Consider the following 14,290-nt stretch of genomic DNA (forward strand, 5'->3'; position numbering starts at 1 on the left):
TGAGATGGAGTCTGGCTCTGTTGCCCAGGCTGGAGTGCAGTGGCGCTATCTTGGCTCACTACAACCTCTGCCTCCTGGGTTGAAGCAATTCTCCCGCCTCAGCCTCCCAAGTAGCTAAGACTACAGGCACCCACAATGCCCAGCAAATTTTTGGATTTTTAGTAGAGACGGAGTTTCATTATGTAGGCCAGGCTGGTCTCGAACTCCTGACCTCATGATTCGCCTGCCTCAGCCTCTCGAAATGCTGGGATTACAGGTGTGAGCCACAACACCTGGCCTACAAAATATTTTTTTATGATTAGCCAGGCATGGTGGCACATGCCTTTAGTCTCAGCCACTCCGGAGGCAGAGGTGGGAGGTTCACTTGAGTGCAGGAAGTCAAGGCTGCAGTGAGCTATGATCATACCACTGTACTCCAGCCTGGGCAACAAAACAAGACCCTGTCTCAAGAAAAAAAAAAAAAGTTCATTTAGAATTGTAAGTAATGATTAAGTCAATTAAGCAAAGATACATTATATGTCCATATAAAAGAATTACTTTCAGAATACTTTGGTTAGAAGTTTTCTAAGCAGGTTGAGCGCAGTGGCTCACGCCTGTAATCCCAGCACTTGTTTTGTTTGTTTGTTGTTTGTTGTTGTTGTTTTTGTTTGTTTGAGACGGAGTTTAGCTCTTATTGTCCAGGCTGGAGGGCAATGGTGCTATCTCAGCTCACTGCAACCTCTGCCTCCCGGGTTCAAGTGATTCTCCTGCCTCAGCCTCCCGAGTAGCTGGAATTACAGGCATGCACCACCATGCCTTGCTAATTTTGTATCTTTAGTAGAAATGGGATTTCTCCATGTTGATCAGGCTGGTCTCGAACTACCGACCTCAGGTGACCCGCCCGCCTCAGCCTTTCAAAGTGCTGGGATTACAGGCGTGAGCCACCGCACCCGGCCAGTCCCAGCACTTTAGGAGGCTGAGACAGGTGGATCACCTGAGGTGAGGAATACGAGACCAGCCTGACCAACGTGGTGAAACCCTGTCTCTACTAAAAATACAAAATTAGCTGAGTGTGGTGGAGGGCAGCTGTAATTCCAGCTACTTAGGAGGCTGAGAAGGAGAATCGCTTGAACCCAGGAGGCAGAGGTTGCAGTAAGCCAAGATTGCACCATTTTATTCCAGCCTGGGTGGCAAGAGCAAAACTCCATCTTAAAAAAAAAAAAAAAAAGTTTTCTAAGCAGTATAGGGCTGGATGAAAATTGGGTCACAGTTTGGGATTTGCTATCCAGACATCTTGTACTCTACCTTTTTAAAAATAGCTAAGTATACTGCCAAAACTAGATTCTATAATATTTCATCTTCATGAAAAAGAAATAGTACGTGGGCCATAATATACGTATAATGGAATGTTAGCCTTAAAAAGGAAGATACTCTGACACTTGCTAGCTACAACATGGAAGAACCTTCAGGACATTATGCTAAGTGAAACAGACCAGTCACAAAAAGAGAAATCCTGTATGATTGTACTTATATGAGTTGTCTAGAGTTGTCATGTTCATCGAAATGACAGTAGATGGTGATTGCCAGGAGTAAGGGTTAAGAGAAGTGGTGGGTAGTGGGTATAGAGTTAAAATTTTATGGTTGGGTGCAGTGGCTCACACCTGTAATCCCAGCACTTTGCGAGGCCGAGGTGGGAGGATCACGAGGTCAGGAGTTTGAGACCAGCCTGACCAAAATGGTGAAACCCTGTCTCTACTAAAAATAAAAAAAATTTAGTCAGGCATGGTGACGAGTGCCTGTAATCCCAGCTACTCAGGAGGCTGAGGCAGGAGAATCGCTTAAACCCGGGAGGTGGAGGTTGCAGTGAGCTGAGATCACACCATTGCACTCCAGGCTGGGTGAGAGTGAGACTCTGCCTCAAAAAAAAAAAGAAAGAAAAAAATATATATATGATTAAAAAGTTCCAGAGATTGGTGCACAACAATGAGAATATACTTAACACTACCGAACTGTATACTTAAAAATAGTTAGCATGGACTTGGCTCATGACTGTAATCCCAGCATTTTGGGAGGCCGAGGCAGGTGGATCACTTGAGGCCAGGAGTTCAAGACCAGCCTGGCCAACATGGCAAAACCCCATCTCTACAAAAAATACAAAAATTAGCCAGGTATGGTGATACATGCCTATAATCCCAGCTACTTGGGAGGCTGAGGCATGAGAATCTCTTGAGCCTGGGAAGCAGAAGTTGCAGTGAGCTGAGATCGTACCACTACACTCTAGCCTGGGGGACAGAGTGAGACTGTCTCCAAAAAAAAAAAAAAAACAAAAAACAGGATGGTTACTTTTGTTACACGTATTTTACCACATTAAAAAAGGGTTTTTAATGGGCCATAAACTCAATGTCCAAATAATCATTGTTGCTACCTTTTTTTAAAGTTTTACAAAAGATTTTTTTTAAAACTCAGTTTCTGCCTTATGTAGCATTCCCTCTCCCTCACCAAAAAAAGTTTGTCATTTTCATAAATAAATACTTATTATCTGATACCGTGTGCTACTATTTAGTAGATACTAACGATACATCATATAAAAATTACTGACTTAAATTTTATGGTGAGTATAGGCTTTAAGATATTATGTAAACTATAGAATGTTAGCTAGTACTAAGACAGAAAATAAAACAAGGAAGGGGAGTGAAGCATCGGAGGGGAAATGATGACATTTTAGAAAGGGCAATCAGGAAAGGCCTCACTAGGAAAGTCACTTTTGAGTAAAGAACTTGCTGTAATGAAGAATGGTGCATTGAGCAGAGGGAACAGTAAATACAAAGTCCTGGAAGATCGTACATTCCTGGCTTTCAAGATTGTTTTTAATTATAGGATCCATATGACAAAATGTGCTACTTTAACTGTCAAGTGTACAGTGCAGTGGCATCAACTTCATTCGCAATGTTGTACAACCATCACCACTACCTGTTTCCATTTTTTTTTACCACCTCAAAGCACTGTACCCATTACCAAATAACTTCTACTCTCCCCTTCCTCTAGCCCCAGTAACCTCTAATCTAGTTTTATGTACCTTCTGTCTCTGAATTTTCCTATACTAGGTACTTCATATAAGTGGAATATTTGCTTTGTGTCTACCTGCTAATATCTCTGAACATAGTGTCCTCAGGGTTCATCCATGTTGTAGCATGTGTCAAAACTTTATTACTTTTTATGGCTGAGTAAGATTCTATTATAAATATCTGTTGATGGACACTTTGTTTTCAGCTTTTGTCTATTGTGAATAATGCTGCTATGAGTGTTTGTGTACAAGTTCTCTATTTGAGTCCCTATTTTCAATTGCTTTTGGTGAATAGTATGTACCTAGGAGTGAATTTGCTGGGTTATAAGGTAATTCTCTGTTTAACTTTTTAAAATGTTTTGTTATTTAGGCCAGGCATGGTGGTTCATACCTGTAATCCCAGCAGTTTGGGAGGCTGAGGCGGGGGGCTCACCTAAGGTCAGGAGTTCAAGATCAGACTGGCCAACACGGGGAAACCCTGTGTCTACTAAAAATACAAAAAAATTACCTGGGCATGGTGGTGGGCACCTGTAATCCCAGCTACTCGGGAGACTGAGGCAGGAGAATCGTTTGAATCCTGGAGGCAGAGGTTGCAATGAGCCAAGATTGCACCATTGCACTCCAGCCTTGGTGTCAGAGTGAGACTCCGCCTCCAAAAATATATATATATATATAAAATTTTCCTTTGTTTTTTGTTTGTTTGTTTTTGGTTTTTAGAGACAAGGTCTCACCTTGTCACCCAGGCAGAAGTGCAGTGGTGCAGTCATAGCTCACTGCAGCCTTGGCCTCCTGGGCTCAAGCAGTCCTCCTGCGTCAGCCTCCTGAGTAGCTGGGACTACAGGCACACATGTACCTGTCTGGCTTGTTTAACTTTTTGAGGAACCACCACACTATTTTCCACAGTGGCTATACCATTTTACATTCCTACCAGAAATGTATGAGGGTTCCAATTTCTTCACATCTTCTCCAACGCTTGTTTATTTTTTATACCATTCCTAGTAGGTGTGAAGTGATATCTCATTGTGATTTCTATTTGTGTTTCCCTAATGACTGATGTTGAGTGTCTTCATGTCCTCCTTGGACATTCCTGTATCTTTTTTAGTGAAATATCTAATGAAGGTCTTTGTCCATTTTAAAATTGGGTTGTCTTTCTGCTATTGAGTTGTAGGAGTTCTTTAAAAATTCTGGATATTAAACCCTTATCAGATATATGATTTACAAATACTTTCTTGCATTCTGTGGGTTGCCTTATCTTCTGCTACCTTTGGGTTTCGTTTGCTTTTCTATTTCCTTAGGGGTACAATTAGGTTATTAATTTAAGATGTATCTTTTAAAAATATAGTTGTTCACAGGTATAACTTTCCTCAGAGCACTCCTTTCACTGGATCTGATAAGTTTTGCTATATTGCGTTTCAATTTTCACTTGCCTAAAGGTATTTTCTAATTTTCCTCGTTATTTCTTAGACCCATTGATTGTGTGCTGTTTAATTTTTACATTTTGTGATTTTTCTAATTTGGCTTCTGTTACTGATATTTAGGTTTATTCCATTGGAGTCAGAGAGGACACTTTGTATACTTGTAATATTTTAAAATGTTTGAAGAATTGTTTTGTGGCCTACCATATGGCCAGTCCTGGAGAGTGTTTCATCTGTACTCTGGAAGAATGTATATTTTGCTATTGTTGGGTAGAGTGTCTGTATATGTCTGTTAGATCTAATTGGTTTGTAGTGTTGTTCAAATCCTCTTTTGTCATTGATTTTCTGTCTGGTTGGTCTATTCATTATTGAAAATGAGATATTTAAGTCTCTGACTATTGTAGAACTTTCTACAATTATATTGTAGAATTGTTTGTTTTTCTCTTCAATTCTGAGTATTTTTACTTCATAAATTTTGTGGGTCTGTTGTTAGGTGCATGCATATTTATAATTGTTATATCATATTGGTAGGCTGAGTCACTTTCATCAGTGTGTAATGTCCTTCTTTGTCTCTTGTAACCTCTCTCTCTCTCTCTCTCGTACCCAGCCATTTTTTTATTTCAGGCTGAAGTGCAGTGGCACAATCATAGTTCACTGTAACCTCCAACTCCTGGGCTCAGGACATACTCCAGCCTCAGCCTCCCAGTTAGCTAGGACTACAGGTGTGCACTATCATACTGGCTAATTAAAAATATATATACATTTTTTTGTAGAAATGGGGTCTTGCTGTATTTCCCAGGCAGGTGTTGAACTCCTGGCCTCAAGCAATACTGTCACCTCAGCCTCCCAAAGTGCTGGGATTGCGGCAGGTATGAGTCACTGTGCAAGGCCGTCTTGTAACCTTTTTTGACTTACAGTATTTTGTTCGATACTAATATCCCAGCTCTCTTTTGGTTACTATTTTTATGAAATATATTTTTTCATTTCTTGTTTTTTATTCTCCTGTGACTTTGTATTTAGAGTGAGCCTCTTGTGAACAGTATATAAGATGGATTATGTTTTGTTTTCATTTTATCCATTCTGCTAATCTCTTCCTTTTAAGTAGAAAATTTAATTCATTTACATTTGAAGTAATTATTGATAAGGAAAACCTACTTCTGTTATTTTGCTTTTGCTTTTAATGTCTTGTATGCTCTTTGTTCCTTAACTCATCCATTACTGCCAATTTCTTATATTTAGATCTTTTTTTTTTTTTGTAGCATGCCATTTTGATTTCTTTCTTTCCTTTTCTGTATATTTTTTAGTTATTTTCCTTAATGGTTATGTTGGGGATTATAATTAACAAAAGTTATAACAATGTATTTTAAATGCCAAGTTAGTTTCAGTGGTATACACATGCTTAGCTCCTAAACATCTGTCTCTTCACCTTTGTGTTGTTATTGTGAAAGATTACATCTGTCTACATTGAGTGCTCATTAACAGAAATTTAAAATGGGTTATTTCTTTGCCTTTAGCATCATATTTTTTTAAAAAGGCATTACTTACCAAAGGTACAATTATGCTGGCTTTTATATTTACCTATATAATTACCTTTAGCAGTATTCTTTGTTTCTTCATATGGCTTCAAGATATTCTCTAGTGTCCTTTCATTTTATCCTAATGGATTCCCTTAATCATGTCTTTTAGAGGAGCTCTACTAATAACAAACTCCTTTAGCTTTTATTTATCTAAATGGATCTTAATTTCTCTTCATTCTTAAAAAAATAGTTTTTTGCATAGAATTCTTAGTCAACAGTTTTTTTTCTTTCAGCACTTCAAATATTTCATGTCAGTGCTTCTGGCCTTCATGGTTTCTGATGAGAAATCTACTTTTATCTTGTTGAAGTCCTCTTTTACTTGATGAGTCTTTTTTCTCTTGCCACTTTCAAGATTCTCTTTGTCTTTTGACAAATTGACTATAATGTGTTATGATGTGATCTCTTAGAATTTATCCTCCATGGAGTTTGTTGAGCTTCTTGGATGTGTAGATTAATGTCGTTCATCAAATTTGGGGAGTTTGGGGCCATTATTTCCTCAAATAGTCTTTCTGCCCTTTTCTCTCTCCTCCTCCTCCTGGGATGCCCACAATATATATTTTATTCTCTTGATGTTGTCTCATAGGTTTTTTGGACTCTGTTCACTTTTCTTCTTCATTTTCCCTTCCCTCCCTTCCCCTTCCCTCCTCCACTGTTTTAGATTTAAGTTGGAAAATGTTTGATTCTTGTAATAAGCAATACAAAATTAAAACTCTCCTTCTTCTGCCTTCCTTCCACACCTATGCGTCTACTCAAAGGCATTGCCCCAGTAATTCTTTCTTCTCTCTCCTGTAGTCCCAGCTACAGGAATGCACCATGCCTGGCTAATTTTTTTTTTGTTTTTTTTTGAGACGGAGTCTCACTCTGTCGCCCAGGCTGGAGTGCGGGGGCCAGATCTCGGCTCACTGCAAGCTCCGCCTCCCGGGTTTACGTCATTCTCCTGCCTAAGCCTCCGGAGTAGCTGGGACTACAGGCGCCCGCCACCACGCCTGGCTAATTTTTTGTATTTTTTAGTAGAGACAGGGTTTCACGGTATTAGCCAGGATGGTCTCGATCTCCTGACTTCGTGATCCGCCCGTCTCGACCTCCCAGAGTGCTGGGATTACAGGGGTGAGCCACCGCGCCCTGCCTTTTTTTTTTTTTTTTTTTGTAAAGACAAGGGTCCCCTCCCCTTCCCTTGTCCTGTCCTTTTCTGACAGAGTCTCGCTGTGTCACGCAGGCTGGAGTGCAGTGGCACAATCTCACCTCACTGCAAACTCCGCCTTTCGGGTTCAGGCGATTCTCCTGCCTCAACCTCTCCCAAGTAGCTGGGATTATAGGCGCCTGCCATCATGCCCAGCTAGTTTTTGTATTATTATTTTTTTTTAGTAGAGACGGGGTTTCACCATGTTGGCCAGGTTGGTCTCGAATTCCTGACCTCAGGTGATCCACCCACCTTGGACTCCCAGAGTTCTGGGATTACAGGCATGAGCCACCAGGTCCAGCCTCTTCATTATTTTTTCTTTGTGATCCTCTTGTTGGAGAATCTGGTCATTTCAATCCTTCTATCTTCAAGTCTTCAAGTTTGCTGATTATGTCTTCAGTTTGCTCAAATCTCCTGTTGAACCATGATAATGCACTTTTTATTTCAGGTATTGTACTTTTCAGCTCCATAATTTCTATTTTGTTACTTTTAAGATGTTCTATTTCTGTATTGATATTCTTATTTTGTTCATATGCCATTTTCCTGGTTTGCTTTCATTCTTGGGCCATGGTTTCCTTTAGCTTTTTGATCATGTCTAAGACACTTGATTTCAAGTTTTTGACCATCAAATCTAATGGACTTTCTTGGGGACAGTTTCTGTCAACTTTTTTCTTCCTTTGGATGGGCTTTCTTATTCTTTGTATGCTTTGAGGGTATGTGTGTGTGTGTGTGTTTGGGGGCGGCGGTGCACATACACATGCGTGTGTGTGTGTATGTATGTGAGAAAACCAGACCATTTGATACTGTGATGTGCTAACTTCAGAAATAAGATTTACTCCCTCCCTTAGCATTTGCTGTTCTTCATTGTTGAAGTCTGGAGTCATTTGTTTAGACATTTTTTTTAAACTATTTTCTGTATTGACTATATTGGTTGTTGTCTGAGGTCACTGAAGCCTCTATTACTTAGGTTTGTGTTTAGCCAGTGTTTTAATACAGATTTCCTTGAATGCTAGGTGTATTTTGTTTTCAGCATTCTCTTGGTTGTTATAAATATTGACTGTTTTCCAGAGTTCTGATAAAGTTGGTTCTGACACTTCCTGCTTGTTTTGGGTGTTTCTGTGGAGAGACAGGTATTTGGAGCTGTCTACTCTTGTCATTTTGCTGACTTCACTCTCTCATGCTTGGCTTTTTAGTGACCTGAGGAGGTGAGCAAGGGGGTGAGCAAGAGAGAAGTACAACCAGAGATGAGGGCAGAGAGCTGTTCTGGTGGTGGTGCAGGGCCGTGCTTAGAAGTCATAGTAAGGATTTCAGTTTTTCATGTGAGTGACATAAAGAGTCATTGGAGGGTTGTGAGCCGAGGAGTGTCCTGAATTAACTTGCATTTTAATGAGATCACTGTTTTGAAACAGGGCAAGATAAATAGCAGGCTGTTAGTTGCCAATCAAGTGTCCAAGATGAGAAGTCAAGTGGTTTGTTAGGTAAATGGGTCTAAATTTAAGGTAGAGATTTATAATTAATAGATGTAAGTTTGGGAATTGCCAATATAGAGATTTTATTTAAAACCTTGAGATTGGATGAAATCACCTTGGAGGTGAGTATAGATAGAAAAGAGAAGAGGTTGGGGTCCTCCAACGTTTGTAGATTGAAATCTGTAAAAAGAGAATGAGAATAAACACTCAGAAAAGTAGGAGAGAAACAAAGTGAATATCATATATAACAATTGAATGAAGTTAAGTGTTTTAAAGAGGACTCCATGATAACTACATCAAATGCTGCTGATAGGTAGTGTTAGATGAGAAGTGAAAAATGACCCTCGTATTTACTTATGTGAAGGTCAGTATGCTCTCAGGTCAGTTTGGTGAGATGATGGGATTTCAAGAGAGATTTCAAGTGGATTCAAGAGAGAATGGCAATAAATAAATTGAAGACAGTAACCCTAACAGATTTCTCAAGTTTATTGTAAAGAGGAAGAAAGAAGGGGGAGGAAATTGAAAGGATAATAAATGGGATCAAGAGAGGGGATATTTGAAGATGAGAGAAATAACAGCTTGTTTGTATACAGATGAGAATGGGACAAATTGATGACTCAGGAGAGAGAAGAAAGAATTACTGGGGTAATGCCTTTGAGTAGACGAGTAGGTGGGGAAGGAAGGCAGAAGGAGGAGAGTTTTAATTTTTTATTGCTCATTACAAGAATCAAACATTTTCCAACTTAAATCTAAAACAGTGGAGGAAACTTTTTAAAAGTAATATCCTTGTTTTTTGTTTTGTTTTGTTTTGGAGACAGGGCCTTCAGGCTAGAGTGTAGTGGCTCAGTCATGGCTCACTGCAGCCTCAATCTCTCAGGCTCAAGTGATCCTCCCACCTCAGCCTCTCAAATAGCTGGGACTACAGGAATGCACCATGCCCGGCTAATTTTTTTTTTTTTTTTTTTTGGTAGAGACAAGGGTCTTATTTTGTTACCTAGGCTGGTCCTGGGCCTAAGCATTCCTCCCATTTCGGCCTTCCAAAGTGCTGGGATTACAGGTGTGAGCCACTGCACCTTGCCAATTTTCAGATTTATTTGTGATATGATTGAGGAAAGCTGATCAGAAATACTTCAGCTTGTAGGTAGGAGACACAATTATTCTGGCATGTGAGTATCTGTATGCTAGCTGGTAAGGTGCCCAGGAAAAGAGAGATCAGATCAAATAATGAATATACAGCTGAATAGAAAGAGTACACGTCCTTACCTGCTTTAATCCTTACTGGATACAGAGTTAATCAGTTCTTGTTACCTTTTAAAGGGCTAGCCTTAAATAATTAAGGGACAATATTGAATTCATATTAATTTTTTTTTTTTTTTTTTGAGATGGTGTCTCGCTCTGTCACCCAGGCTGGAGTGCAGTGGCCGGATCTCAGCTCACTGCAAGCTCCGCCTCCCGGGTTTACGCCATTCTCCTGCCTCAGCCTCCCGAGTAGCTGGGACTACAGGGCCCGCCACCTCAGCCGGCTAGTTTTTTTTTTATTTTTTAGTAGAGACGGGGTTTCACCGTGTTAGCCAGCATGGTCTCGATCTCCTGACCTCATGATCCGCCAATCTCGGCCTCCCACAGTGCTGGGATTACAGGCTTGAGCCACCGCGCCCGGCCGAATTTCACTATTAGATTTAATGTTAATACCCTTTCAATTGATATTTATTACTCAAAATGTATCTGCGCTTCCTAATTTTTTGATAAAAAGTACAAGAATTCTAAGTATCCCTAAATTTAAATTTTTTCAAATTTCCACTAATGTTTTACTAATATTTCCTGGAGACTGTGACTTTCTAAATCTGGACTCTTCCTCCAAACCAACATACACTTACGTATTATTACTGATTTTAAAAAACATTCTTGCTTTTGTGTGGGAAAACATTTTTAATATGCAGTTGTGATCTTAATCAAAATTTGTATCAAGTATGTAGGGATAGTCAGAGCGGTTTTTTGGTTGATTCTTTTAGTTTTATATTCTTCGCGTCGCCCTAATACATAGGAGCTTTGTGGATGCAGTATATGCATCTTCTATTTTTTTTCCGAGAAGTGGTCCTCAACCTTTTTGGCACCAGGGACCGGTTTCGTGACTGGGGGGTGGGGAATGGGGATTGGGGGCTGGAGCGGAGATGATTTCAGCGATGAGACTGTTCCACCCTCAGCACGATCGAAGTTAGATTTTAATAAGGTAGCACAACCTAGATCACTTACGTGCTGCAGTTCGACTAGTAGGTTCACGCTGTCCTATTGAGAATCTAATGGCTGCCGCCTGCACGTGACAGGAGGCGGAGCTCGGGCCATAATTCTAGCCAACCTGCCTGCTCACCTCCTGCGTGGCCTTGGCCAGCCTGTTTCTTAAACAGGCCGCGCACCCCATTCCATCTGCAGCCTGGGGTTTCGGGACCCATGTTCTAGATTATCTTTGTGGACAGAGTCAGCTAAAAATCATTTCAGGTTAAAATTTTGAAGTTTTAATTTTGATTATTAAAATGATTGCTGTAGCTTACCCCTTTTCTCCAAAAAAAAAAAAGAATTTTTTTTCTTGGTCATTTAAAAATAGTATCTACTCTAGAGTTCTTATTTATTTAAATTTTTCCAGAGGCATACTTTTTACATTTACTAGCTTATTTTTAACATATTGCTTCATAAGTTTCAAAGTGTGTATTGCGATAGAGTAAAATATTTTCTTTGAGAAGACACAGACTTCACTGTAACTTAAATCATCCAAAGGAATTTCACCTACTAATTTTTACTCAGAAAGATCTACCTTGCAAGAACTTGCCAAAGCTAATAAAATTAGTTGGTAATTAGTTGAATAAATCAGTTGATTTTTTTTTTTTTTTTTTTTTTTTGAGACAGTGTCTCATTCTGTTGCCTGAAGCTGGAGTGCCCAGTGGCCCACAATTATGCTCACTGCCCAGCCTCAACCGTTTCAGGGGTGCAAGCAGTCCTTCCACCTCGAGCCTCACAGGTAGCCGAGACTACAGGTACACACCACCATGGCTGAGTAGTTTAAAAATTTTTTTTTGAGACGGATGTCACGCTTGTTGCCCAGGCTGGTCTCAAACTCCTGGGCTCAAGTGATCCTCCTTATCTAAAAGATATAACAGAAAATTAGAAGTTTTGAAATAATTTTACTTATATAATTTTTATTCTTAAAGTAGCTTTACTGAGATATAATTCAGATACCATACAATTCATTCATCTAAAATGTATATTTAGTGGCTTTTGGCATACTCAAGAGTTGTTTATCCATTACCATGGAACCAATTTTAGAGCATTTTCATTACCCGCAAAAGAAATCCCATAACCTGTAGCTAACACTCACCAATCACCAGTCCTTCTACCCACCCACCATGCCACCAGCTCTAGGTGACCACTAATCTATTTTCTCTATATATATACTTGCCTACTTTTGACATTTTATATAAATCGAATCATATAATATGTGGTTTTTTGTCACTGACCTCTTTCACTTAGCATAATGTTTTCAGAGTTCATCTATGTTGTAGCATGTATCAGTACTTAATTTCTCTTTATTGTTTTTGTTCCTTTTTTCTAGGATTTTGACACTTCATGACCTGTCATTATTTAGAGCAATAATGAATATTGATCTGTTTTGGATTAGTTGATGACCTTCGGAAATGATCCAATAATATCTACTATAGAGAAGCTGAATATACTCCATTTGGAGTGAACAACCGGATTGTTACAGAATTTCCAAGATGACAGATCCAATGATGGATTTTTTTGATGATGCCAATCTTTTTGGTGAGACCTTAGAAGGCTTGTCAGATGATGCATTTGTACAACCAGGGCCTGTTTCACTAGTTGATGAATTGAATTTGGGTGCAGAATTTGAACCGTTGCACATAGATTCACTGAACCATGTTCAAGGTACTCCAGCACATCAGAAGATGACTGATTTTGAACAGTTAAATCAATTTGATTCAATAAAATTTCACCACGTTAATCAATCTTTTGGTAGCCCAGCTGAACATGTGTTATCTCCACACTCTCAGTTTAATTGTTCTCCAATCCACCCCCAAAACCAACCCAATGGTTTGTTTCCAGATGTATCAGATGGCAGTCCAATGTGGGGCCATCAGACATCTACTAGCATTTCAAATCAAAATGGATCTCCTTTTCACCAACAAGGACATTCACACTCTATGCATCAAAATAAAAGCTTTGTGGCGCACCATGACTTTGCCTTATTTCAGGCCAATGAACAACAAACACAGTGCACTTCACTACGCTCACAACAAAACAGAAATAATCTCAACCCAGGGCAGAATTCTCTTAGCCAGTCTAAAAATTTTATGAATGTTTCTGGTCCACATAGAGTCAGCGTTAACCACCCACCACAAATGACTAATGCATCTAATTCACAACAGTCTATTTCAATGCAGCAATTTTCTCAAACGTCGAATCCTTCAGCACACTTCCACAAGTGTAGCAATCATCAAGAAGGAAATTTTAATGGACCTTCCCCAAATATGACTTCTTGTTCTGTCAGCAATTCACAACAATTTTCTTCACATTATTCCTTTTCCAGTAATCATATATCACCAAACAGTCTACTTCAGTCCTCTGCAGTTCTTGCACCTAATCATACAAATCAGACTTTATCTGATTTTACTGGAAGTAACTCCTTTTCACCTCATAGAGGAATCAAGCAAGAATCTACTCAGCATATCCTAAACCCCAATACATCATTGAATTCAAATAATTTCCAAATATTGCATTCGTCACATCCTCAGGGTAATTATAGCAATTCAAAATTATCTCCTGTGCACATGAACTTCCCAGATCCTGTTGACTCAGGAACTCAAATGGGCCACTTCAATGATCATGTAGAAACTAACGGCTTTTCATCTTTAGAAGAGAATTTACTTCATCAAGTGGAATCTCAAACTGAGCCATTCACAGGACTTGACCCCGAGGACCTCCTTCAGGAGGGTCTTCTTCCTCACTTTGATGAGTCAACATTCGGACAAGATAATTCAAGTCACATTTTAGATCATGACCTTGATCGGCAGTTTACCTCGCATCTTGTAACACGGCCTTCTGATATGGCTCAGACTCAGTTGCAAAGTCAGGCTCGGAGTTGGCATTCATCATTTTCTAATCATCAGCATTTACATGACAGAAATCACCTATATTTACAGCGACAGGTATGTAGCTCTTTGCTTTTATTTTGGAGATTTGGGGGTAGGGTGGACTGTTAGTCATTGGGTTAATATTATATGAGACATAGTCAGGATTTCTCAAACTTAATAATTCTATTAAGTGAACATACATATTTTGATACAGGTTTATATTGTTTTACAAGTCTTATATTGAAAGTGATTCACTGATATGCTCAAAGCAATAGATTAACTTCTGTATTTAGAAAATTTTAAGGTGTTAAGACTTCTTTTGTGATGTTTATGAATACCTTTGAGAGAAAGTTATTTTATCAAAACAACTTAATAATCATAATTAAAAGGGAAAACCAGACTGGGAAAATTTTATTGCAAATACAGTCGACATTGAGTTAATATTCCTATAAAAAGCTTTAT

At 39.2% G+C, this 14,290-nt stretch overlaps 1 pseudogene across 1 annotated transcript in view; it reads left to right on the top strand.

Annotated features, from left to right (window-relative positions):
• Positions 1-13,903, top strand: part of LOC108534851 (chromodomain-helicase-DNA-binding protein 9 pseudogene) — a 107,279-nt pseudogene extending 93,376 nt beyond the window's left edge. The window contains exon 2 of the transcript XR_001887046.1: positions 12,289-13,903. The product of XR_001887046.1 is annotated as a chromodomain-helicase-DNA-binding protein 9 pseudogene (transcript). The remainder of the gene's footprint in view (positions 1-12,288) is intronic.
• Positions 13,904-14,290: the final 387 nt, after the last annotated feature.

Source organism: Rhinopithecus bieti, unplaced genomic scaffold (genome assembly GCF_001698545.2).
Source record: "Rhinopithecus bieti isolate Rb0 unplaced genomic scaffold, ASM169854v2 scaffold_12669, whole genome shotgun sequence".
Classification (NCBI taxonomy): domain Eukaryota; kingdom Metazoa; phylum Chordata; class Mammalia; order Primates; family Cercopithecidae; genus Rhinopithecus; species Rhinopithecus bieti.